Below are 26415 nucleotides of genomic sequence, written 5' to 3'. Positions count from 1 at the left end.
TTGGAGAGGAAGAACTACTGCTCGTTTCCAGGCATCTGGGACCGTGCAAGTCTCAAACGAGATATCCAAGAGCTGACGGATATATGGCTCCAAGACATGCAGGCTGCCCATCAGGCGTCTGGGTGTAGTGGGATCTCGAGGGGAGCCTGATTTAATTGACCCACAAATCTGAATGAGTTTTTCCGCAGGCGGGGTTACCAGTGTCGTTAGCACCCATTGTTCTCCACTAGCCTCGCAAACCTCTACAGTCTTGGGGTCTATGACAGCCTGGCTGGGGAAGGCCGAATAGATGGTTGCTACCTTGTTGGCAAAAAACTCTGCAACTCGGTTGCAGTTGTCCACCGTACAAAATTCCTCTGGGACTGCTACAGGCTTCCCCACCGAAAGGGATTTGTATATTAAAAACAATTCCTTCGAGGAGTTCTCAGCTTCCCTTATCCTGGTGTCGTAGTACACCTTTTTTGCCTTTCTAATTAGTCTATGGTAGCTGCGCCTACTTAAGACATAATCCATTCTGGCTTGGGTGGCGAAATCTACTCTCTATCGCCTTTCTGCCCGTTTACACGCACACTTGGCCATGCGCACTTCTTCAATGAACCAAGGTGCCGTTTTCAGTGCTCGTCCCTCTGTTGTGATCTGGGCGAGTGGGGCTACTTGGTTCAGGGCATCTAAAATGCGCTGGTCCAGGTTTTTTTAACTTTTTCCACACCCTCACCCCCTGGTCCATCCCCCATGAGAGCCTCATTAAACTTTTCAAGAGAGAAGTTAGCCCATCTCCGTTTAGGACGGTGCAATGCTACCTTTTCCGATGCTCTATCCCCCGAGATGGAGATCGAAAAGGGCACCAGATGGTGGTCCGACCAGGGGATAGGTACGGGGGTCAGGGCCTCCACCTGTCCCCAGCTGGCAAAAATAGGGTCCAACAAATGGCCCAGTTGATGGGTAGGGAGTTCACCTACCAATTCGCACTCAGCACTCAGCACTCAGCACTCAGCTCATTGCATAGGTCCACTGCCACCTTATCAACAGGATCGTCCAAGTGTAGGTTAAGGTCACCCAACACCAGAAACTTATCCTTGCGTAAGGCTGCCTCAGTAACACTTTCAACCAGGCTATCTATGAATCTGGCTGATGGGCCGGGAGGCCTGTGTGTATCAAGAGGCCCTTTACCGTGTACCCTCCATTCACCTGAATAGAGAAAGCACCCGCCTCGCTATCTGTGATCGCCGTTTGTTCCAAAAGGCAGCGTAGGCCCAGCCTGGCAACTATGGCTATTCCTCCACCCCTGCCCTTGGGTCTATCTTGCCTTACAAGGGTATAGCCCTCCGAGATGGCTTCCAGGGCCTCTGGGGAGGAGTCGCAGTCCAGCCATGTCTCCGTGAGAAAGACTAAATCCCATTGTTTTTCCTTGAGGAGAATCATAGATATCTAGTCTGTGCTTGCGTAGCGACCGGACATTTAACAAGCCACAGGTCTACTTGTAGTGCTCCCTATTAGTCTTATTTGACAGGTCAAACCTGAACTGGCAGTGCGGGCAACCAGAGTTCTTCTCCGCACTCATACCGTGCAGACACAGGTCGCTAGCACACCCATTGCGAAGGGACAACAGTTCCGCTCTACTCCAGCGTAGGTGACCGGCCGCGGACGGGCGCAGACGGGCTTGACTTAAGCGCGACTTCGGCGCACCTTCGTCGCGCCCGCTGCGCTGCCGAAAGTGCATCCGCCTTTTATGCCCCAAAGCGAGTGCCTCAGGAGCACTAGACCGCTAACCGGTCCCCCCGCTCACCGGAAGTAGCAGTCTCGACCTTCTTCGCCCTCCGCGCAACGGTGCTAGTCACCGCGTCGGACCAGGGCAGGAAGGAGGGGAGAGAACAGCCCAGGCGTCCGGTGCAACAGGTAAGCCAGCCAGCAATCCAACGTGGCCCACAAAAGACTTAATAAACGCATATGAAGCACAAAATAAAGTTCACCAAATACATGTGCCACAAAAAAAGTAGGAACAGACCTGCTGTGAAATAATCAGTTCGCAGGAATCCTTCTGACGCTGTGGGTCCGATGAGAAACAAATTATCCTTAATGCAAGCTGATCAGAAGATCAACAAAGTATCAAGAAAACTTTTTGATGAGCGCTGGACTGAATAAGCTGTCCGATGTCTGCTGAAGTTTTGAGATGTCCTCTGAAGCTTTACGATGTCCGTTTGGCATTTAAAATCCTAGATATGAAAATGATGATGGGAAAAGGAAGAGAAAAGGTTTCTCTTTGCCCCACTCCTGGTACCAATATATGTAGCGAGGAATGATTGCCAAAAAATACGGAATAAGCTAAGAGACTTTATTAGTCTTTTTAAAGTAGAAAAGGAACCGACCCACAGCGAGGCGGCTGCCCGTTACGAGATATATAGAAGACAAATCCAAGATTCTAGAATGAAAGAACGAGAGAAGACAAAGATAGAAAGAGAAGAAAGATAGAAAGATTAAAGACATTACAACCTCTTCCTTCCATCAGGCCAGTTTGTTCCACAACTTTTCTCTGTCCCCCCAACCAAAAGCAGTCTTGTGATCTATAAACGAAAGGTAGAGGGTCTGCTTAGTTGCCCTGTATTGGTCAATCAGTAGGTAATGGTCAATTGGTTAGTTGTTGTTCCCCCTCCTTTAGTGAACCCTGTTTGATTGAATGCGACCAGGCTCTTTTCGATTTCCCATGACACTCGCTCCTCAAGAAGACAGCCAGCAAAGTATTTAAATTCCACATCCAGGATATGATAGTATATAGGGTTTGAGTCTTTCCCCTTTTTTGTAGATCGAAGTGGTAATGGAGGCTTTCCATGAGAAAGGGATGGTGTTTGAAATGATTAGGCTCTTGTTTACTGACTCCATTTACCTTGCCCAAAATAATATGTCTTCTTTAAAAATAGCTGTTGGAATGCCATTTGACCTGGTGCTCCTACTCTTCCACTTTTCAAGATCTGGTGCTCATTTGTTGCTACCCAAATTAAGGTTGAGAGACAATTTATAGAGTTAGGAGGGTTGGGCAAGGCCATCGCTTGATTTTCTGAGACCTTTCACCAGCGCTGCACACAGCCTGAGTGGCCGAAGTGTTTTGAGAGGGATTGATACCAGTTTTCTTCTGAAATGTTAGCTTTATCCTTTGACAGAGATAGGGCATTGAGATTGTTCACCGTCTTCCACACTTTGTTATGCCTGTTGGTGTTAAGATAATGCAAAAGTTTGGCAGATAAGTTGTCACCTGCATTTTTTTTATACCACTGGTGCTTTCTATATGCAAGCTTGGACATTGTCAGTTTTGATTACAGTGCATCGTCATTAGGGATAAAATGATACACATGGAGAATTTGATTTAGCCTCCATTTTAACTATTTTGTTTTTCTTTTGACTGCCGGCCGATTGATGCTGACTGAAGCCAACTACTGTGGCGGCCTGGTTGACAACATATTCTGTTGTAAATTGCTCCCAAATAGTGTGGGCAGTGCTCATATTGTACAAGAGTACTATCACTGAACATTTTGCTGCTTCTGATAGGTTGAGGATTGTCTTACATGACCATTTCAGTTTGTGTTGTTTACTGAATGGATGATGCCTTGAATTGCATCTGCAGGTTTATGACTGTCCAGGGAAATGGCAAGAAAGAGTTCTTGTGGTAAATGGTCGCTTGTGTCCCTTGACTTTAACCGCATCGCTGCTAGATTCCCCTGCTGTGCTGGACAGCAATAAAACGGGTGTGGTCATGACGAGCTCAGATCGTCATGAGCACAGGAGCACTGTACTCTATGACGAGCTGAGCTCGTCATGAGCATGGAAGGGGTTAATAAGACACTGGAGACCAACAGTATAAGTGTATCAGAAAGCCCAGTGAAGTCTATTAAAGAGCGAGCCTTGTGATTATGATGAGTGAAGGAAGGTGGCCAGTCATGGAATTGGCCATTTATTGCTCGTAGGTTCAGGAACTCTTGTTCTCTGTTAAGCTCTCTGTAGGACTTGGCCCTTTTTGCAGGGTCAGGTAGGCTCCGGCCGGTCAGCTGCACAAACGCGGGGTGGGCTCCCACTTCCCAGGCATCAATGAGGTGGAAAAGTAAATAGAGCGCTCACGAGACGCTAAGGCTCCCACAGTTACAGGGCAAAGGCTGGGCCCAGGCAGGCCAGTTCACAGGGCCTTCCAACAGGGAGGCAGTCCCTTGCGACTGTTCCTCCTGGGGCCCAGCAGCAGCAAGTCCCAAAGTACAAGGAAGCACATTTCATGGGGACCCAGCCCCAGTATTTATACACCATTTTCCTTTGTTCTGCCCTGGCACAGGGCGGGGGGAACCAGTCCCAACTGGTTCTGTTTTTTTTGGAGCGCTCTGTTTACAGAGCTCCTCTTCCCCTTTGTCCAGTGGGGGGCCTGGTCATAAGAACACCACAGGGGGGTGGAGCCAGCATTCACCTAGGCAGGCACAGACCTATTCAGGGTCAGGGGACTACTCCTCCCACTACTCCAAATGCAGATCCCCTATTCAGCCTCGCGCTGAGTCACCCACACCTCACCAGCCCCTGTCAATCCAGAGCCAGACATGCAATACACATCAGGTAGGCATACACATAGCACACAGAAATGCCAACTTCTAAAAGTGGCATTTCTAAAATAATAATAATAAATCTGCTCACACCATTGCACAGCATGTATTATTCCGATTCCAACCATATCAAACTTGACAAAGCTGCTCCTCTCATATCAGGATTTACCACTGAAATATTTATCAGGGAATCCCCAATGCATGGTGCGTGTAGAGCCGGAGGCAGTGTCGGAGTTTGTGTCATCAGAGCTACCACTGACCACGAGAGAGCAGCAGAGAGCCAGAAACGCCAGAGACACTGACCGCTGACCGCCATTCCCACAAAAGCCGAAGCAGCAAGCTGCACGTCTCCCCTCAGAACCACTCAAAGAGCCCCACGCCGAGCTAGGGGGGAAAGAGACCGGGAGCGCAGCAAGCTGTTTCAGCAGGGACCTCGGCAGCAGTGGGGGACCTCGGCAGCAGCTTTACAGCTCCCATTGCCGTGAATTCCGGTGGAGATCAAGCGAGCGAGCGAGGAGGTGAGCGGGGACTGCGGGGGCAGCGGCAGAGGCTGCTTGCTATCTTTCGTCGGCGGTCTCCTGGGGGATCCTCCCAGGGGGCTTCTCTCTGTTCTGCTCTGCTCTCTACAAAACCCCGCAACTCAGACCCAGGACTCCGGCAACTCCGGCAACTCCGGCAACCGCCTCACTCTGCTCTGCCCACTTGCCCGGCGTGGAGGAGGAGAGCCGGTGCAGGGGGGAAGTGTAGCTGTGTACCTGGGATCTTTCTACTTGTCACCCCCACACACCATCATTGACCATCGAACAGCGACCATCAGTGAGGGACAAGGTCTTCCGGGGGAAGGCGAGTGTACAAGCGCGAGCGCGGCTGCCGGTAGAGGTGGCCGCAAAGTAAGAGCCCGGGGGGGTCTGACAGGCAGTCCGACTAGGTCTGACTGACCCACGGCCCCTTTTGCGTGCTCCGCTCCGCTCACATCCAGCCAGCTCATATCCAGCCAACTTTTCGGTAAAGCCACTCACAACCAGCCTTCCCCGTGATCTCCGCTACATCTATACACCAGTGGCCAGCACACCAGTACACCAGTAGCCACACCTGCTAGAGAGTCTCAGGTGCGGGAGCTCCCATACGGCTCCTACCGCCCTTGCTGCATCATGTCAGCCCGCTCAACCTAGCGGGTGCTAGCCCACGTTTCCAGGAGAGGAGAGAGAGGTGACAGCTGCTCCAGAGAGAGCGCGGGACGGAACCTTCAACTCCCAGACAGAAAACTAGAGAGCCTACCATCATCGCTACTAACGACATGAGGTCAGAAAAGGTCAGGGGACCCCTGGAAGCTAAACCAAAGCCCACAGTGAAAACGGACGTAAAACTGGGAAATGGGAAAGGGCACAAGAAAAAGAAAAGGAAAATGAGCGCAAACTCGACCACCGGCACGAAGCCGAATCTCTCTACATCAGAGCAGGAACTGGGGCTGAGCTATAATACAACAGAGCAGGGATCTCTAACGGCCTTGATACCAGAGACCATAGCAAGCGCACCACAAACTGCCAAAAAACTCTATCAGCCTAAAATATACAAAAAGTTTTAATTCCTAAAGGACGCAGGCGCAGATATATTTTCAAGTAATGGTCACCTGCCCGGTCTGCAAACACCACTGCTTCCCGCTGTCTTGGGACCAGCTCGCTCTTTGCCACCTCTGCATACATCCGTAAGCCCTTCGCCCCTAGGGTGCTTTACGTCGGATTTTGCGTAGAGCAGCACCTCGGGGCACGGGAACACGAGCATTCTTCTGGAGGCCTCAAGTGTAAGAGGGAAACCTTTTAACACCGTTGTCTTTAACCAGAACCCTCTACCTGCTCATCCAGCTGGCTTGGCCCTTTACAGCCAGGAACACATCTTATCACCCCCACTGGAAGATCTTAAAGCCAATGTGAATGAGAAACTCATCTCAGTGCATAAACCAGCTGATAAACCAGACAGTTGCCCAATTGAAAGGGCTTCTGGGGCAGGCCTAGAGACAGCAACTCCTGCTTTAACAAAAGAAACAGCACCTAGTCCGGCGCTGGACTTGCAACCTATGAGCCACACTCATAGCACACCCATCAAGTCTCAACTAACGGATGAACGCACCCCACCACCTATAGACCAGGAAACCCATGACTTAGCAAGAAGCGCCTTTGACAGGGAGGCAGCAAGCCCCCACGACTCCAGCAGCAGCAAAGCCGAAGCAAGGGCATTAGTGTCCTACCTCAACACACAAGAATGGGAAGACATGTTAGCCACTCACACACCTGATCACAAAGAGACCCATGCCCCTGACTCACCTTTGGCAGCCAAAAACATAAACATGCCCGTCAACGACTTTAAAAAGAATGAGCGGAAAAACGAACAAAACATTGGAACGTGGAATTCACTGCTAAATACAATCCAGCTAGCAGTAGATACCCTGCAATACCAATCAGAGAAAATGGAGCTTCAACTTAATCTTCTCAATATATTGGCAGTCTTCACATCTGGCATTGACGACAAGCTAGGCAACCTAAACAACCTGATACTGAGAGCACAATCAAACACCTATCTGAGCTGCAACTGCAGCCAGGCATTAGACAAAGCAGCCACATTGCCTTCAATGCTAACTGATCTAATAGGAGATATAAAAATTCTTCATAGAGGATATGCAACTAAAGAAATGGGCCCTACCAACCCTGAAGAAGGAGACATCAGGAGCGAAGCATCCGGAACCGCAGCAGAGCCAACCGTCCATCTTGTACCCACAAACGAAGAGACAAGCCACACGGGACAGGAGCACTCGCAAAAACTCAACGCCAAACAACGGCGTCAACAAAAAAGAAAAGGGCGCAAGCAAAAATCTGAAACATCTACGTCTAAATACTTTCCCATCTTCTACGACACAAAGGAGAATTTCTTGGATAATACTAACAATGCTAACCCCACAGATAGCGAAAACCACTTGCCCTTAGGCTCAAATTCGCAGCAGTACAAAACAAATAGCAGCCAGCCGAATCAAGAAGGGCAAGGGCCCCAAGGACTACCGGCAAGAGACCGAACGGAACAAATAGACGGAGATAGAGAGGTGGCAGTAAAGATCAAACATCTTATACTGCCAAACTGTGCCAAGATCAAGACTGTAAGGGCCTCTGAGGATCAAGCGGGAGACTCAACACTGCAAAACAAGGAGCCCCCTCTCCAAATGGAAAGAGTAACATCAGAACCAACTACCAACCAAGATACACCATCAATAGATGCAAGCAACCATCCACTCAGGTCAAACTCTGAGGCAGGGAACAGGACTGGAAAACTTGGCTCAATGCTAAACCAAACTCATGAAGCTCATGTTACTGACACATTGGACTTTACTATCCACCCTGTTTCTAGTCAAACTGAGCGTCCCCAAGCTAAACGGCCATCTGAACCACGAACAACATTAAAGCAAACACCTTCTTTTACAGCATCGTCACTTATCGCCAATATGCCATGTGAAGGCTCTACCCCGGTATCTCATGAAGCTCTTACAGGTCATGGCTCATCAGCTCAAGAATATCACTTATCAAAAAAATATAATGAGGCAGGAAGTACTAAACAATCAACAGAGATGCTGGTATTTCTTCCGGAATACAAGTCACAAGGGCAGCACGACACGCTGAATCGTGGCAATATTCTCAAGCTAATGGAACATATTCCTAGCCTGGAGGGGATAAGTACTAAGGACTTAATCTCGGTTGAATTCTTGCCTGCCGCAAATCCAAACAGCCCGGAGGGGACCAAGACCACCTGGTCTTCTAATAATGTTGCAGATTCTATTGCAGCAGAAGCAGAGCAATTTAAGATCTGGGGCATTAAGCTAGCCCCCATACTAAAACCAGCTTACCCCTCTCCCCTTCAGAGGAGGACAATCTCAAAATCAGAGGCTAGACAGGCAAACACCCTCAAAGGTGCCTTGGGAACTTTGCCCAAAAAAAGAGAGAATATACCCTAGCAACGTCCGGAAGACAGGCTGAGGGTGGCAGCTGGCTTTGAATTAGCGCCCACATCAAGTGGGAGAAGCCGAGTGCTAAAGGACCATCAGATCCTCACGCTTACCACTACCAAGTCCCTGAAAGGAAGTCCACCAAACAAAAACACACGCAGACCCCGGGGATGGACAGAAGCGAGCACAAGGGGGCGCCACATCAAAATCGAGCATTAACAAGAGAAACTATCTCTCGAACGAACGATCTTCATACGTCCTGAAGAAGACTGATGCCATCAACAAATGAGAGACGATATAAAGGGTAGGGTGCCAACCATAGGCATTTGCTCTTGGAATATAAATGGCCTAACTTCAAAAATGGACGACCCAGACTTTCAGAAGTACATCTCTCTATTTGACATAGTAATGCTGCAGGAAACCTGGCTCACGTCCACACAACATATTACGGGTTTCACCTGCTATTCAACAGCAGCAGTCAGAAGCAACAGATTTGGCCACCAGTCAGGAGGCTTGGCTACATACATATCCAACACAACAATATCCTCGGCAGTTCTCATGAACTCCTCCACATCCTCAACCTTAACAGTAAAAATAAAATTAAAACTCTGTAACAAAGAAGTAGAGATATGCCTTGTCAATGCATATGTCCATCCTAAACACAGAGGTAACGACTCCAACATAATTACCAAACAACTTGCGGAGTATATGACTCAGATGGAAAAGCCACTCTTCCTCCTGTCAGGGGACTTGAACCAAAACCTGCTTGGCTCATCAGTAGAAGAAGAGGTCCTGGCTCTAAATATAATTTATACGATACCACCGCAAAGCTCCCCGCGACACAGGAGAAAGTATCCACACAATGCCCTACTTAATGACTTAGAACACCTAAATCTTCCGGCATTAAATGGAAGATTCACGACAGATCGTCCTCCAGTAGAAACCTTCTACTCACAAATATCTAGCTCCATCTTGGACTACACATTCGTCAGTCTGGCACTTTTCCCCCACATCTTGGAATTTAGAATGAGGGATAAGGGCGAAAGCGACCACCGCCCCCAGGAATGCTATCTGACATCAAAGTCGCCTATTGCAATCATGCCAGACAAAACGCTAGGGGCGATCTATTCCATCAATCAAAAAAGGATCAAATGCATGCCAACCAACCTAACAACTTTGGCCGATACTGCCCTTCAATGATATAACACACAAAAACCAAATACAGCTGGGCATATCCCCCACTGGGAGCAATACACAGCATCTTTGCTAAAAGAACTGGCAATCAAGATCCCCCCAAAAATTAACTTGCATAAAGAGAGCAGTAAAACCAACTTAAAGAAAGGACCAAGAGCAGAATTAAGGCAGCACAAAAGATTAGTAAACTCGACCCTACGAAAGCTAAGATCAGCCCCTGACAACGCACAGCTTCGGACAGTGCTGAAGAAACAAAGAACTGAGCTCAAATGCATAAAATGGAACATAAAATAAGACGCTGAAAATGAGACATGGGCAAAACTACTACATTACATCAAAAGTAGTAACAGCTCACGCTTCTGGCAAACAGGATCCTACGACCACAGCATAAAGACCTAGGCTCGCACATTGTGGAAGAGTTATGGATTAAATACCTCTCTAGCCACTTCAATGACTTACCGGAATACACAGGAGCGCAAAAAATGCACATCACAGAGCCCAACTCCATAATGTTCACGCTGAAGACCCTGGCCAAGAGAGAGCAAGGTCTACCCCAAAACATACCGGATACAACAGCCGGCCAGCAAATAGCATTAATAAAAAACCAGATCCGTAAGGGCAGGAAGGAAGGTGCTCCAGGACCAAATGGTATTCCGCCAGCCCTATTTAAGGAAAAGATCACAGAATGGGCTATCAACATGCAACTGCTATTCTCGGAAGTCAGACTCTTAAACAAAATCCCAGAATCTTGGAGAGGGTCAACGATTGTCCCTATATTAAAAAAAGGTGACAAAACGGACCCTAACAACTACCGACTAGTAGCCCTCCTCGATAATGATGCAAAATACTTTGCGGGAACCCTCTTAGAGGAGATTGTGCTTTGGGCGGATTCAAATCAGATCATACCATTGAACCAGACCGGTTTCCGGAAAAATACCGGGACAGCTACCAACATTCTGGCCATCTCTCTAATGATCGATGCAGCAAAAACAAAAAAACTGCCGCTGCACATGTGCTACATTGATTTTAGTGCAGCGTTTGACAACATTGAGAGAGGCAGACTTTGGGGGAAACTGGCTCAATGGGGTATACCGTATCCGATTCTAAGCATGCTGAAGCTTCTACACTCTGATACCTGGGTGCAGGTGAAGCTAGGAGGCGGCACACATCTGTCATCTAAAGTTTGCACCACCAAAGGCCTCAAGCAAGGGTGCGTGCTTTCCCCAATACTGTTTAATCTGTTTATGGCGGATCTATCAGGTTTACTCAACACATGCAACTCCCATTCCCCGAGGTTGGGAGGGAAAACCTTGAGTGACCTGTTGTACGCGGATGACGTTGTGCTACTCAGCCACACTTAAATCGGCCTCCAGCAGCTTCTGACCCAAATGAACAGCTACGCTACGGAAAACAAACTTAAAATAAATCTGAGCAAGACACGCACCATGTCGATCAACACCAAGAAGAAGCTTCAGAAGTCATGGGCCCTAGGCGGCCAAAAAATAGAGTCTGCACTTGTCTACAAATACCTGGGAGTCATCTTTGATAGAGAATACACTTTTGCCCAGCATATGCAGGAAGCAAAAAGGAGAGGGGCGTGCATTGCCGTCACACTAAAAAACATAGCCAATCAACTGATGGAGCCAATTCTAACCCCTTATCAGAGAGCTATTCAGGCTAAGCTACTCCCTTCTATCTGCTACGGCAGCGAGGCGCTTCGTGGGAGAGACTCCAAGAACCTGGACACAATCCAGACAAAAGCCTATAGAATAATGTTTTCGCTCCCGTCCTACACATCGCCTGCCCAACTTAGGCTGGAATTTGGTTTGCAAAAGCAAGTTCTTGCTAGACAGGGAGCATACATCATCTGCTGCCACAAACTTCGTTCGGCTACCACCAACACTCTAAACTCGCTGCTATGGCAAGATATTCAAAACAGGGACACATCTCAGGCAAGATCCTACCTGCTGGAAGCCCTGGGGGCCACCAATCTAACTGCGATCTGGGACATGCAACTTGGGCACAACCCATTCAAAAAACTAGTCTGGAAAACTGTCAAAACTCTATCCTTACTAGAGGATAAGGCCACATTTGCCAAAATAAAACATGCCTGGATGACATTAAATTCGTATAAATCGCTGACACCACAACCATACTTCAGTCAGGGTTATCCTAAGATCACAAAACTGAAGTTCTTGAAATACAGACTAGGGGTCTTGCCCAGCAGTGAGCATCTTCCACCATGGCTCAAGAGTAATGGCCACGAGATTTGTCAGTTTTGCAACATAGATAAGGGCGACATACTCCATCTGACCTGTGTGGTATTCTCCACTATAAACTTTCTTCCATATTTAGCTGAGACTTTATGTTCCAATGTGGAATGGAGTTACTTAGAATGTTGGGTCTCAGTGACAGGGCATTTGTCAGCTGGACTCTGGAGGATGAGGTCTTTAGCTTGAAGCTTACATATAAACCTCTACTATTTCCACTTCTACTTGCCTCATCATAATTTACACGGCAACACGACATTTTAGCCAGATGGCCCAATATGGGCCATCTGGCTAATGCAAAAGATTGCCCAGGGTTGAAAATGATATGCTCTGTGTGTAAAAGAAAAGGTCACTCTTCGAAATGTTGTAGATCGAGCAAGAGTCAAAAGAAAGTAAGAGAAGTAGACATTTTTGACCAACACAAGATGAGTTTGTTGTGTCTCAGATTAATGTTGTTGACATGGATGGTCCCATGGAAAAGGTATTGATTGACGAGTGTTCTGTAGATATGTTGTTCGACTCTGCGGCAAGAATCACCTTGATACCCAAGCTCTTCTTTGAAAAATATCTGGTTGGTAAATTTAAGTTACTCAAACCAGACATAATTCCTGAGGGCTTTGGTGGTCAGGTCATAAATCTCTTGGGATATTTCATGGGTACCATTGATTTTAAAGGAAGGGTTACTGCTGGGAAAATGTACGTCTCCATGAAAGGGGATTCCCTCATTAGTTGGGCCCATCAAAGAGATCTTGGGGTTTATCTTGACCCCAACCAAAGTCCTTCTGTGTGTTTGAGGGACATTTCTCCCAGTGTGGGTTTAATTTCAGATAATAGTCACTGGGCCAAGAAATATCCAAGTGTATTCTGTAAAGATCTGGGATGTCTGAAGAAATATCTCCATCTTATAAAATTAAAGAAAGATTCTGTCCCCAAAGTAGCAAAAGTTAGGAATGTTCCGCTTTTAATACGTGACAAAATGAAGGCTGAGTTGGACAAATTAATAAATAACGGTGTGATAGAGGAGGTGGATGGTACCGAGTGGGTTTCTCCAGTCATGATGGCTCGGAAGGCCAATGGTGAGGCAAGATTTTGCATTGATATGAGGGAGTTGAATAAAGCTGTTATAGTCGACCATTATCCATTGCCCAACATAACGGAAATGATGTCTTCGTTGGGTGGTGCCACGTTTTTCTCCACGTTAGATCTCTCCTCCGCTTACCACCAGGTCAGATTACACCCATCTTGTCAGGAGTTTACCACATTTATCACTCCCTTTGGTACCTATAAATTCCTTAGGATGCCATTCGGCTTGATATCAGCTGCCTCTGTATTCCAAAGAGTAATGGAGGGTGTTTTGGTTGGAAATAACGACATCAAAGTTCATCAGGATGATATTTTAGTACATGGTATAAATCGTGATGAACATGATGAAAGAATCTCTAAAGTCTTGGAAAGACTGGAGGATGCAGTTCTCACTCTGAGACTTGACAAGTGTAAGCGTGGTGTGGAAACGATTGAATATTTAGGACATCTAGTTTCTAGCTCAGGTATCAAACCCAAACCGTCTTTGGTAGAAGCAATTTCCAACCTTAAATACCCTAGCTGTAAGGATGAATTGGTGAAGTTTCTAGGGATGTCTGAATTTTACAACAAGTTTGTTCCTGGATTTGCCCAAAAGACAGAAAAAATGAGGAACTTGTTGAAGAAAGGCCAAGAATTTATCTGTGACAAAGATTGTTCACTTGAATATGATCACATCAAGAGCTGTCTTAGTCACGCTCAGGATTTGGCTAGTTTTGACCCCGCTAAAGATTCATTCATCATGAATGATGCAAGCTGTAAAGGGATTGGTGCTGAGCTTCTACAAAAAGGTGAGAAGGTAGATAGCACTATTCTTTTTATTTCAAGACCTTTAAGAGGTGCCGGTGCAATTGCTCGGTGGTTGAAATGGAAGCGTTAGCTGTGTACTGGGCTGTTCATAAACTTAAGAAGTTTGTGTGGGGTAAGTTCTTCTCAGTTATTTCGGATCATAAGCCTCTTAAAGGAGTGTTTGGAAAGAAAGGTTTAGATTGCATTTCGCACAGAATAAGGAAATGGGTGGTAGCCTTATAGGATTTTTAATTTAAAGTTTCTTATTTACCTGGCTCAAACAATATACTTGCGGACTGTTTATCAAGGCTCACGGGAGATGACGTGGCCGATGACCTGGATGATCCGTCTGTTGGCAATGAAGACCCTTTTGAAAATGTTAAAGTGTGTGTCGTCACACAAGGTGTGATCACGGAGGGTGATGGGACTTCTGAATTAGTTTCTGACCCGATTCTTCAACAAGTTGTTGGATTTCTATGTGATGGTTGGTGCCAAAAGAAGGACTGTAGTGAAGAGATTAAAGGGTTTTGGTGTGTAAAAGACCAACTCTCTATGCTAAATGGTTTGTTGGTTAGAGGGAGTAGACTCATACCTCCAGTGAAACTAAGACCCAAAATAATTGATTTTGCACACTCTAGTCACATGGGTATTGCCAAAACTAAGGCGAGAGTTAGAGACGTATATTGGTCGCCAGCCATGGACACGGAAATAGAAAGATTGGTTCATGATTGTGTGTAGTGTTCTGCTAGCGATAAGATTTTGAAATGCAGAACACAACCCATGATCATCAGAAAACAATCTGAAGGCCCGTGGGTAGATATTTCCTTGGACATTTTGGATCCCGTCAAGGTAAATAGTCAGGATAGATATGTTCTTGTGTGTGTGGATATGTTTTCTAGGTGGCCCTTCATAAAAATTGTATCTCGTGTAGATTCTGCTTCAGTCGTCTCGTTCCTAGATGAACTATTTGCTCATGAGGGATTGCCGAGTTCAGTTCTTACTGACAATGGGGTGCAGTTCACTTCTGCTCTTGTAGAGAGGTTTTTGAGTGAGAGAAGCGTGCTGCTGTATACCATCCGGAAAGCAACAGTGTTGTTGAGAGGTTTATTAAAGTTCTTAAAGAAGCGATGCAGTTAGCTCTTGTTTCTAAGTGTTGTTGGGAGGAGGCTGTAGGAAAGAAAGTCTGTGAATACACTGGCATCACTCCTTTCATTTTGTTCAAAGGTAGATCTGCTTGCACACCACTCAAACCCTCTTGGGTTTCAAGTAAACTTGGTCAGACTGCAGGTTCTTGTGATGACACACGTGATACTACTACGTGGAAAGAGAAAGAGTTAGAGAAAATGGTTAGAAGGAAGTGTGAGTATGATGAGAAGAAGGCTGTTAAAAAAACAGCTGTGTGTGTGGGGGATGTGGTAAGGATCAAGTTACCTGAAAGGAAGTTTGGTGTTTCCAAATTTAGTAAACCTATCAAAGTCATTAAACTGCTAGGAAACGCTATCAGAACTCAAGACCACAAGGTTTGGAATCTCAGTAGGGTTGTAGTCTGTCGTTCTAATGGTTTCATGCATGACACCAGTTCTTCTTCATCCATGCCGTCATCTGCGGGTGAAGTGAGAAGATCCACGAGGGAGAGAGTTAGTTCTTCGCACTTAAATGGTTTTGTTACTTCCTAGGAAAAAAGTTAATTGGAAAAAGTTAATTTTTTGTATTTTGCTTTTGCCAAATATTTGTTTTTCATGTATTGTTGATGGGAGGGAGGTGCTGTGGTATTCTCCACTATAAACTTTCTTCCATGTTTAGCTGAGACTTTATTTTCCAATGTGGAATGGAGTTACTTAGAATGTTGGGTCTCAGTGACAGGGCATTTGTCAGCTGGACTCTGGAGGATGAGGTCTGTAGCTTGAAGCTTACAAATAAACCTCTACTATTTTCACTTCTACTTGCCTCATCATCATTTACACGGCAACATTACAACCTGTCTTTGTGAAGAGCTACAGCCAGCCCGCCAACAGCTCTTAAAGGACCAGTTCAAGCAGCTATGGACTTGCACAAGAAGGCAAGCGGTGCTCGCCTGCCTGAACCCTTTGAATACGAAACTGAACTGTAGATATGTTAAGTTCCTTGCAATGATCGAGCAAAAACTGTCAAAACAAAAACTTTCGATCATTGACATAGGCAACAAGTAGGCGGCCTACAGGATTTAAGGGAACACGCTGCCCCGCCCTAAGATAAATGTTCCTGGTCAATTAGACTGGGTTGTTTAGTGCATGCTCATTACTGATGATTACAATGTACAAATTGTATGATATTTTAAAGTCTTTTTCTACTGTTTCGTATAATGTTTTTGCACTGGTTTTAATTAACTATGCATAATAAACTTACCTTACCTTACCAATGCATTACTGTGAGAGGGCAGCCTCACAGCAGTGAGAAATCAAAATGGCTGTTTGTCACTACTGGGACATGTCACACTTCAGGTACATGTCCTACCTTTCACTTACAATGCACTCTGCCCATAGGGCTAGCTAGGGCCTAACTTAGGGGTGACTTACATTCAGTAAAAGTGGGGTCACCGGCATGGTACACACTTTAGGTGTCAGGTCACAGCAGCAGTAACACTGTGCGCACAGGCCCTGCAATGGCAGAGGGCTGAGACAGGTGTGAAAGGCTACTTTGGTGGGTGGCGCAATCAGCGCTACAAGCCCAACAGTAGCATTTAGTCTACCGGCCCTGGGTATCTGAGATACTACTTTACAAGGGACTGACAGGTAAATTAAATGTGCCAAACAGGTGTAGACCAATCTTACCATATATACCACAGAGAGCACACGCACTTTACACTGGACAGCAGTGCAAAAATGCCAAGAGTCCTAAAATCACCAACACCATGTCAGGAACAAGGTTAGGAGGAAGGCAAAAAGTTCTGGGATGACACTGTAAAAAGGGCCAAGTCCAACACTCTCAACCCTTTTTGTCATGCTTGAAGGCAGAATTTTATACTTATTCTGTTCTTAGCTGTTAGCAGATATTCATCTTGTGTTGATCCCAGTAGGTTCATGTTGAAGCCCCTGGAGAGGATTATTTCAGAAAGATGTGGACCATCTTGCAAGTTAAAAATTAATGTTTTAAGACATTCTTTGGCCAACTGTTTTGATTTCGTTTTGGGGGGTATGTAGATGTTCATGAGAGCTAAATTGAATTCCTGTGAGCCCTGTATTAGAGTGGTTAAGACTGTCAGCAGGCCGTACCATGATGTGGTTACCTTTTAGAGCGGTCTTGATGTAGATTGCTAGGAGACCGTATTGGCGGCTGTACATAGCTTCTTTTGTGGCAGGCGCTGTATAACTAATCTAGCCAGGTCTTATGTAACATGATTATCTGGAAGGAAATCAGATATTTTAGTGTCTCATTGTCTGTTAGTTTGTCTGACAAACTGTTGATGTACCATGAACAGATTTGAATCTTGCTTGCTCAATCTGGCGATGCTGAGATTGTGGGATATATATTCAAGTTTGTTTTTTGATTGATTCAGAGGTCCTGGAATCGAGCTCCAATTGCTGTCTTGCATTAGCCCTCTGGTGTTGCGCACAGGCAGCAAAGCAATGTGAAGGCTGGGGGTGTGTTGGAGATTTGCTCTGTGAGCTCCTCAAAATTGAGCCTAAGTGATTGTGTAGGATTATGGGTACCTGGTTCGTCCTACGAGTTAGTAGAATGTAGGGATAAGCTGGATCTGCATTGGGTAACACCAGTATCCCCAGTTTTTGAGAGATGTGGCAACCCATAAAACCTGATTGACCGCTGATGATGATGACCAGATCATCTTGCTAGTTTCATTTGTTCTTCCTGATGTTGGAGCAAAAAATTCAACCTAAACAATGTCAGCTATGGTCAGATTCTCAGTTTCTGGAATTTGCTTTGCAAATGGAGAATGTTGCCGCAATTGAGAAGGTCTAAATGACCTTTTGATTGGTACTCAGGATTCATTAAGACTGCCTAGGTGCGGCTTTGCGTCGGCGGATGGGGTCCTAGTGTTGATGGCATTGTTCCCAGTGACCCAAGGCTGCTGATCCTCTGTTCAAAGAGGAGGCGCCATAAGAGCTGGTAGCTCTTTCAATTTTTCTACACTAGTGGTTGGGTCTAGTTTGATGTTTTCCTGGAGTCCTTTTTTTTCTTTAACTGATTTATGTGTGCTCCAGGCGGGCTTGATGTTTGCTCTGTTGTTGCCGGGTCTGTAGCTGAAGTTGGCACTTGAATAATACTTCCTTTTTTATGCTGTGGCCAGTTGTGGAGGTGGCTTTCGGTTTTGGAATCCGCTTAGTGGCCTACTCTGGGAGTTCTGTCAGCCCTTCCTTTTTAAGGTGCTCTCATCAGGGGTGTTACAGGGTCGTTTATCTGCTTGGGTTGCCTCCTGGCAACGTTCATTGCAGGTTTCTATTTCCTACTCTTCTGGAGTGGCAATTCCCTGAGAAGTTTCAATATCTGGATTAATAGCTTGAGGTGCTGTGTAGTCGACCTGGTTGAGGCCGGGATTTGTTACTTTTCCTCTGATATATTTTTATTGTGCAACTTTGAATTATCGCTTGTGTTGCTGATAAAGAAGTATATGCGTTTCCTCATGACCATTTTTCCCCTTGTTTCTGTGCTTTGCATCTATTCTTGGCCAACGCACTTCCTGCCCTTTGGTCAATGAGAGGCTGCATTACCTGGTACATGGTACCCAGTAACATGGTTAGATCCAGGGATATGCCCATCTGTGGACAGGTGGTTGGCTCAGGCTTCTGAAATTGTTGCCACAGGGCCTGTGTTGCTAATAGTGGGTTGTGAAACATGGGAAATTTGGCCCTGACAGTCACTGGACTCACCCGTTTTTCTTGATGTGCTGATTGCAAAGCAGACTGAGTGGGTCCCTTAAAACTATGTAGTTTGAGGTTGTTTGCCAGGTTTAACCGGCCTCATGACCTTCTTGAGTTCACTGAGGATGTTGTCCAGGATTTCAGGGAGTGACTCCAGTTTATCTAGAATTGAGGAGTAGGCACAGAGGCTTATCGGATCCATGACTTCTGCCACTTTTTGAGCTTTAGTTACGAGACAGTTGGGATTGGCTATTTTTGTGTCAATCCTGAACGAGAAGACTGACAGAAGTATTGAGTAGCTTGATCGGACAGTCCATTTTTGTGGACTAGTAGTTGAGGGCTTCTACTGTTAATTGCAGTGTTCTTAGTAAGGTTGCCCACACATCTGCTGAGTTAGTTAGCTTGTTGGTTGATCTGCTGTGAACAGGTTCATGGGGCAGTACTTGGTTGGAGTTGGAGTAGTTCAACTGGTTACCGCCGTATATGGCTATCATGGCATCTCATTGAACTGAGGTAAGCAAAGACGGGTTTTGTGATGCTTTTACTTCCTGAGTATCCTGTCCAGTAAGGATGGTTGAGAAAGCGCTGCTAGTAAACTCCTGTAGGTTATGTTTCTTGAGGTTGACTTGGGTGCCTGTTTCTTTGGCTCTGTTGTTTAGCTGAGAGCCTACTTTATTGCAGAAGATTGACCCACAGGTCAATGGTGAGGGGTTTGTGGAAGTAGAGAGCGGGTTGTTTCCCCTTGCCCTGCTGTCATTGCTTCAATTAGAAGGGATAGGGCTCCACAGCCCTCACTGTTGAATGGGTTCAGTGGACCGCTAGTCATGTTTGTGCCTGAATTTATCTGCTCTGTAAAGGTAGGTATAGATGGCGTTGTCCTGCTCTGCTCGCAATGTTTTCCAGGGTTTTGGGGTGTACTACCCTGCTCCAGAAGGGCTCAGTTGAGAATAATCGTGCCCTTTTTGTCTTTGAAGTTGATGCTGGGAAGCTTATCTAGGTTGTGGTGGTCCACTGCTTCGTTAATTGTAAAAATAGGTTTAGGTTGTGGAGCAACCACCCTGTCTGGAATGACTAGTGAGAAGCCAGGAGGGCAACCTGATTGATAATCGTTGGCTCTAAGGGCACTAGTAGTCCCAGGAAGTTTGAGTTGGACATTAAAATAGCCACTGCTTGTAAACTGAGATAGGAGAATTTACTGTGGATTTTAGGCTGATGCTTTTTAGTTGATATGTCTTTGTATAAGGAGGGAGACTCTGTTGCACTAGATTGGTGTGATGACATTAATAATGGGGGTCTAGGATTAACTATATCAGGGGCTATGCCTGTACCTGGGCTTCGGAAGACATTTTCATTTTGGCTCAGGTCACCGGGGCAGGGCCCCTGGTTCTTCCAGAGTCCATTTTGTGCATTGGAATGGACCCTGTTGTCCCTGATTTGCTGACATGTGGTGAATGAATGGGTGTGTTCAGTGGGGGCAAGCCACCGATTTAGCAGCATCCACTCCCGCATCCTCAGACAGTAACTGCAGCTCCCTATGTCCTTGCCTTAGCGCCACTGACAAGGTGCTCCTTCCTTTTTTTCCTTTTATTTCTTTCCCTTTTCTTTCCCACAAGCTGGGGCTGGTTTTGAAGCTGAGCTAGGCTGGGAGCTGAACACATTTACAAGTACGGCAAGTGCAGATGCAACCTGTGGGAGGCTTATGCCTGGGCCTGGCTGGCAAAAACTCATTGTAGTCTATAGTTCGAGGTAGCAGACTAGCACTGCAGGCGCGCTAGCAAAGTGGTAGTCAATAAAGCTTACTGAGAGCGGGTTAGTGGATCGCTGCTGGGCTAACCTGGGCTGGTTTTTGGGCGTACGGAAGAGGAGAATTGACAGCTGCGTAAGCTGCGTAAGGGGGGCTAGGGTGGTCGGGCCGCATCTGAGAAGGGATTGACAACTTAAAACAGCCGTCGCAACCTCTGTGACCTCGTTCACCTACTGCCTCCTGCCTGGTCTTGCTGGTCCTGAGAGGGCTCACTGCATCTGGCTCTCTCATTCTCCTTTACTCTATCAGCCAAAGGGCGCAGCCAGATGGTGCCGCAAGGCCTGGCTGTGGTGTTTTTGACTGCCAGTCACTTAGACGATGACGGATCCTTCTGATCTGGCTGCAGCTCATACATCCACATCCCAGGTCTGGCATGACCAGATATCCAGAGTTGACACTTTGTGGCGCTATTTTTATGAAAATAATTAAAATTGATTATCTCCGGTTCTACTGATTGGATTTTTGAAATGTTGGTCTTGTTTTATTTATTAAAAATTGCTCTATAATTACACTATTTTTCAAAACTGGTGTGGGCTCCATTTGTAGTTTGTATGTGCTGTGTTACTGTTTGAAGTTCTGCACAAATACTTTACACAATGCCCCTGAGTTAAGTCTGACTGATCTGTTCAAAGCTCCCGGAGGTCTGAACACAGGTTAATTTAGGGTTTGTTTGCGATTTAAGAAAACAAAATGCCACAAAGAGTCAGAGCTATACAAGACCACTACATATCATTCCTCATGTCACCCTGTTTGTTTCTCACTATTCTCTGTGCATGGCGTCTGGGATGTGACCCATAAACATCTCCAAATAGTGATTAAGAAATCACTTATAACCAGAAAGCAAAGAATGACCCCGCACCAGAGTACATATGTGTGATATATATCAATATACTGGTATCGTAAATATCAACGCACAACACAATATAATGATAAATGGCTTCTGAAGGTCAAGCAATTTCAGAAACTTGATTGTAGGTTGTTTCATAAAACAACCTACAATCAAGTTTCTGAAATGGCTTATCCTTAAGAAGCCATTTAGTGTTATATTGTGTTGTGCGTTGATATTTACGATACCAGTATATTGATATATATCACACATATGTACTCTGGTGCGGGGTCATTCTTTGCTTTCTTGTTTGCGATTTAACCCTGAGAAGAATTGTGATTGCTGCATGAGAAGGGGTTCACCCCTTCAACCAACAACCTTTTTTCCTACAAGAAACAAGTCTGGTATATCTGTTGCTTATCCTCTAATACGTTATGACCTCTGGAATTAACTATATCATTTACCAAAATAGTTATTGGGTATTTGTGATGATTGCTCTTGTTTCCTGGTTGGAACAAGCATCGATGAGCAAAGCAACAAGTAGTTGTGATGTGGGAATATTGGTTTCAGGAGCTCCAGCAGCCTGCCAGTGACTTCTATACTTCACGTGCAGTGTGGCAATGGCTCTGTCCAAGGATCTATAGTGACACCCGAGATACAAATCCATTATGATGGCTCAGCAAGTTAAACACTCAATGTGGACATTTTGTGTAATTTGTTTAAATTACAGCTAGGTCAGCTCACTCTGGCATCAACTCAAAATAAGTGAAATAAAGTCCCATTAAATTGCCAAATAAAATACGATTTCTTACATCATTTGGAAATGGCAATTCTCTTTGTCAGGCTTCGGAGATAAACAAAAATAAAGGTGGTCTATTTTTCATTTCAGGTTTTGTCCCTGGTGATAAAGCGATTGGCAAAACATTTTCCCACCTTTATAGCTTTTCTTGGATTTTCAATTCCGATTGCTATCTCAGTTTCATTCATTTGTTTGTAAAGTATTTCACTTCTACTTAAAATGTGGACGACTTGCTTTTCTTGACTGATTAATATCCTTAATGAAATAGTTCAGCAAAACAAACCAATTAATTTATCAAGCAATGAATTTAGTGTTAGTTTCTTCTCTGTATTGATTGATTTTTTTACCATTATATGAAAAAAGCACATAATAATCCACTACATTCAGTCCACAAAATGTCTACGTTTTCAGACATAAAGGCTTTTCTCCAAGTTTGTTTCCCCAGGTATGGTGCCATTGCCTACAGATCTTGTTATGATATATGTTGATACATTCATGTTGTAGTGTGCATGTTCGCAGACCTTCTTGTTTCCGGATATTTGGAAGTTTGGATGCAGCTATAGAAACAACCTCCAACCGGTCTCCAAAAGTCATTCATCTAGCTTTAATGACCCTAAGAAGGAATTGAATGAAGCAGAACAAGGCCCAGTTTAAGGTGTACCAAACAAACTTGAAGTCCAAAAAGTATGGAATACTTTAATAAATGCCCTTACATAGAACAGCCATCATTTTAAAACAGATCCCACTCTGAGGGGGAAGCCAAGGGAGAGAAGTCAACACTGATGAGATGTGGTAACTACTGGCCATACCCATTCACAAATATTTACGGCACTAAGGTAAGGCGAGTGTTCACTAAATATGCATTATTTGTTATGGACCGCTTTCCCTGACACACTGCTCGGAATGTCCATTGGTCCAGATTCCATCTGCTTCCACGGTATTTCCAACCAAGGGACTGGCTTAGTTCTATTGACGGTCTTTGCCAGAGTGGGTCACTTAAGCATAAACGGCCTATGCCTTCAACATATGTCTAGGTGTACAAATGACATCCAAATGAAAACCTGATTTACAAATCACGCGGTATACAGGTGCACAGTCTACCCGTTTCTACAACAGATCCGATTCAGTGTTGTAGGTAACGACAATGCTGCAGTGTTTTCTGTTAACTGAGCACACCCCACAGTTACAGTTTTTAAAGGGGACAGAAAGGGAGCTGGTAAATTCACATTCTTTTCCCCTCAAATTGTGTACCTGACAAAAACGTGGTAACTCACTTGGGGGCATATTTACAAGGAGGTATCGCAACCAGCCAGTCACTTCTTTTGACGTTCTGGTGGGATAACCCCTTCACCTTATCTACAAGGTGGAGTTAAGCCACAATCCCGCCTTGTAAATAATGTCCCATTCATGCACCACTTGAAAGGGGTGTGCAAGAGGTGTTTCAGTGGGCGTTCCGCAGCAACACCCATTGCTTTTTGAAGCTGCCCCTTATTTACAAGGCTGGCCTAAATATAGAGCAGCGCCAAAAATAAGACCAGGGAAAACATAGTCTTAAATTGGTGAAACAAGGAGAAATTATTAATTTCTCCACGTTTTTGTTGTTTCAATGCATTCTGCAGCACACATAGAAACTGCAAATATCCATTAGTGATTGTTTATGTGCAGGAAGGGACACCTTCCTGCACATGAACAGTCATTCCCAGCAAAGCAGGCACCCTTGCAGTAGGGTGCAAGGGTGCCTGTGTTGGCACTAGGTAGCTAAATTTAGTGCCAGCGAAAATGAAGGTGTGCACCACATTGTTGTAAATTCTGCGCATCCCAGCGTTTTCAGAATGTAGGAGCACAGCGTTACCAATTGTCACGTAACACCGTGCTCTGCCATTCTGTTGTCAATATGCCCCTTGGTGAGTCTAACTCAAAATGGACAGTAAAAGAGCTCGTGATACTGTTCAGACTCATTATTACTAGGCTCTGTATTACCACCTCTTTGACTGGCTCTTATAGGTCTCAACACTAGTTAACTTTAGGGAAGGGCTAGACATGTGCAAACAAGTATAAAAGCATGTCATAGAACGGTGCAAGTACTAATTTCTCATGCTCAGTCTAAGCTAATCAAATGCATTTACTCTGGATTCATATGAGAATCAGGAATAAGTAATGCAAATTTAAGTTGTGACTCATTCTTCCGTTAGAATTACAAATGGAAACGAATGTGGGCTCTTACCTATAAAAAGAGTTTGATTATAAATGTGGAAATATACGAGCGCGTGCAAGGCACATCTAATCAAACCACCTTAAAAAAGTTTCCAGATACTAAAAACCTGGAACTGAGAAACCTATTTCAGGAAAGTGCATTGAGGCTACCTTCATTGAAAAAAAGAGCTTGTAAAAAAACTGAGATGACGGCAGTAAGAGACCTCGTATCCCTGGAGAAATCATTCATTAAAGACGCATTCCAGAGTGCTATTCTAGGAGGCAGGCCTCGAGATTCAGGAAGGTGAGGATGATTGACAGCTGATGCGTAGGTGAAGGTGTAAAGGACAAGTGAGGAATCAAACAGGAGGTGACCTGGTTCACCCCGTGCGGTGAACATTATAAACCTTGTAGAGGAATGTAAAGGTGTTTTTTTAATCGTGAATCACTAGGAAGAAGAACTTCATACTTTGCTTGAAGCTTGTATTTTCCATACTCATATGCAGGCATAATGAAAACCTTGCGGAGAGACATGGAGAGAGGCAGACAGCGTGAGCTAGAGAGAGAGGGAGCGAAGCAGAGAGTGAGAGCGAGATACCACCGGTAGTGAGAAGGGGTAAAAATGGGAGAAAGAGAGACATGGTTTATAGAAATGAAAGTGAAGGGGAGAAGAGTAGATGTAGAAGAGAGTGGGAAAAGATTTAGAGGGAAAGAGGTAATGAGACACAGAGGGTGAGAAATAGAGGAAGAGGAGACAGAAAGAGGAGAAGAGAGATAGAGATTGAAAAAAGGAAGGGAGAGAGAAGGAGAGACATGTATGGAGAGAGAGGGCGATGAAATGAAAGGGTCAGCCAGAGAGGGAGAGAGTATACGAATCAGACAGAAGGAAAAAGGGGAGGCCAGGAAGGGGAGGCATAAGGCTGGAAAGATTAGGAGAGGAGTAGTCAAAGACAGCAGAGGAACCCATCATTATAGTGAAAGTGTCAAAGAGAAAAGGAGAGCGAGAGGGAGGCTGAGTGTTAGGAGGCAGAGAAAGTCAGGCTGAGAGAGGGACCGGGAGAAATGAATGAAAGAAAGGGACAGAGAAACTAAGTAGACTAGAGGGACAAAAGCCTTTTAAAGGCAAGACAGACAGGGAAGAGATAAGGAGAACACAAGGGAGCTAGACAGAGCACGAGAGAATGAGATAAAGATAGAGATGGGATGGGATGGAGAGAGAAGAGGCTTGAGAGATGGCAAGAGTGTGTGAGACGGAAGTAGGGAGAGAGAGGGCAGGGGGGCTCAATAGAGAGAACTTGTGAAATATGCTGAGAGAGAATGAGAGACGGGGAGAGAAAGGGAGAAAGAAAGATGCAGGAATGGAAGAAGAAAGAGCGCGAATGAGAAAGGGAGGATGAGAGAAGGAAAGAGTGGGAGACAGAATGGAGGCAGAACATGAGGAGAGGGAAACAGATGTGGGTGAAATCGAGCAGGAGAAAGAGAGAAAGAATTAAGAACGAAGAAGAGAGCAGGGGCACTTGAAGGAAAAAGCAAGATGAAATAAGGATTAAGATCCTGAATGAGAAGAAGAGAGGGTGCAGAAATGGAGATAGGCGGAAAGAGACATATAAAGAAAGAATGAAAGGTCGAGAGATGAAGAGAGGGAAGACAGAAAGAGAGAGAAGTAGAGATAAACAGAGATGGGAAACGAATGTGAGTGATGGAGAGAGAGAGAGAAAGTAGGGTGTTCGAACTTTGGAAGCAGAGCGAAGTAGAGAGGGTGAAAACGAGAGAGAGGAGGGATAATTGGAGAGGGGCCTGTGCAGAGCGAGAGTGGAAGAGTAAAGTAAGCTCAAAGGGCAAAGACAAGTAGGCGGTGACAGGGAAAGACAGGGAGGAAAGGGAACAATATAGCGAAAGAGTACGAGAATGAAGGCAGAGGAATGAGATAAAAAGGAGGAAAAAAGAATAACAACACACAAGATAGGTCAGAGAGGATGAACAAAAGAGAGACTTAGTGATAATTCGAGTGAAATAAAAAAAGTGATGTAGAAAGATAAATTGAGGCA

The sequence above is a fragment of the Lissotriton helveticus genome, chromosome 1_1, assembly GCF_964261635.1.
Source record: "Lissotriton helveticus chromosome 1_1, aLisHel1.1, whole genome shotgun sequence".
Lineage (NCBI taxonomy): Eukaryota > Metazoa > Chordata > Amphibia > Caudata > Salamandridae > Lissotriton > Lissotriton helveticus.
This window is presented reverse-complemented; position numbering follows the sequence as displayed.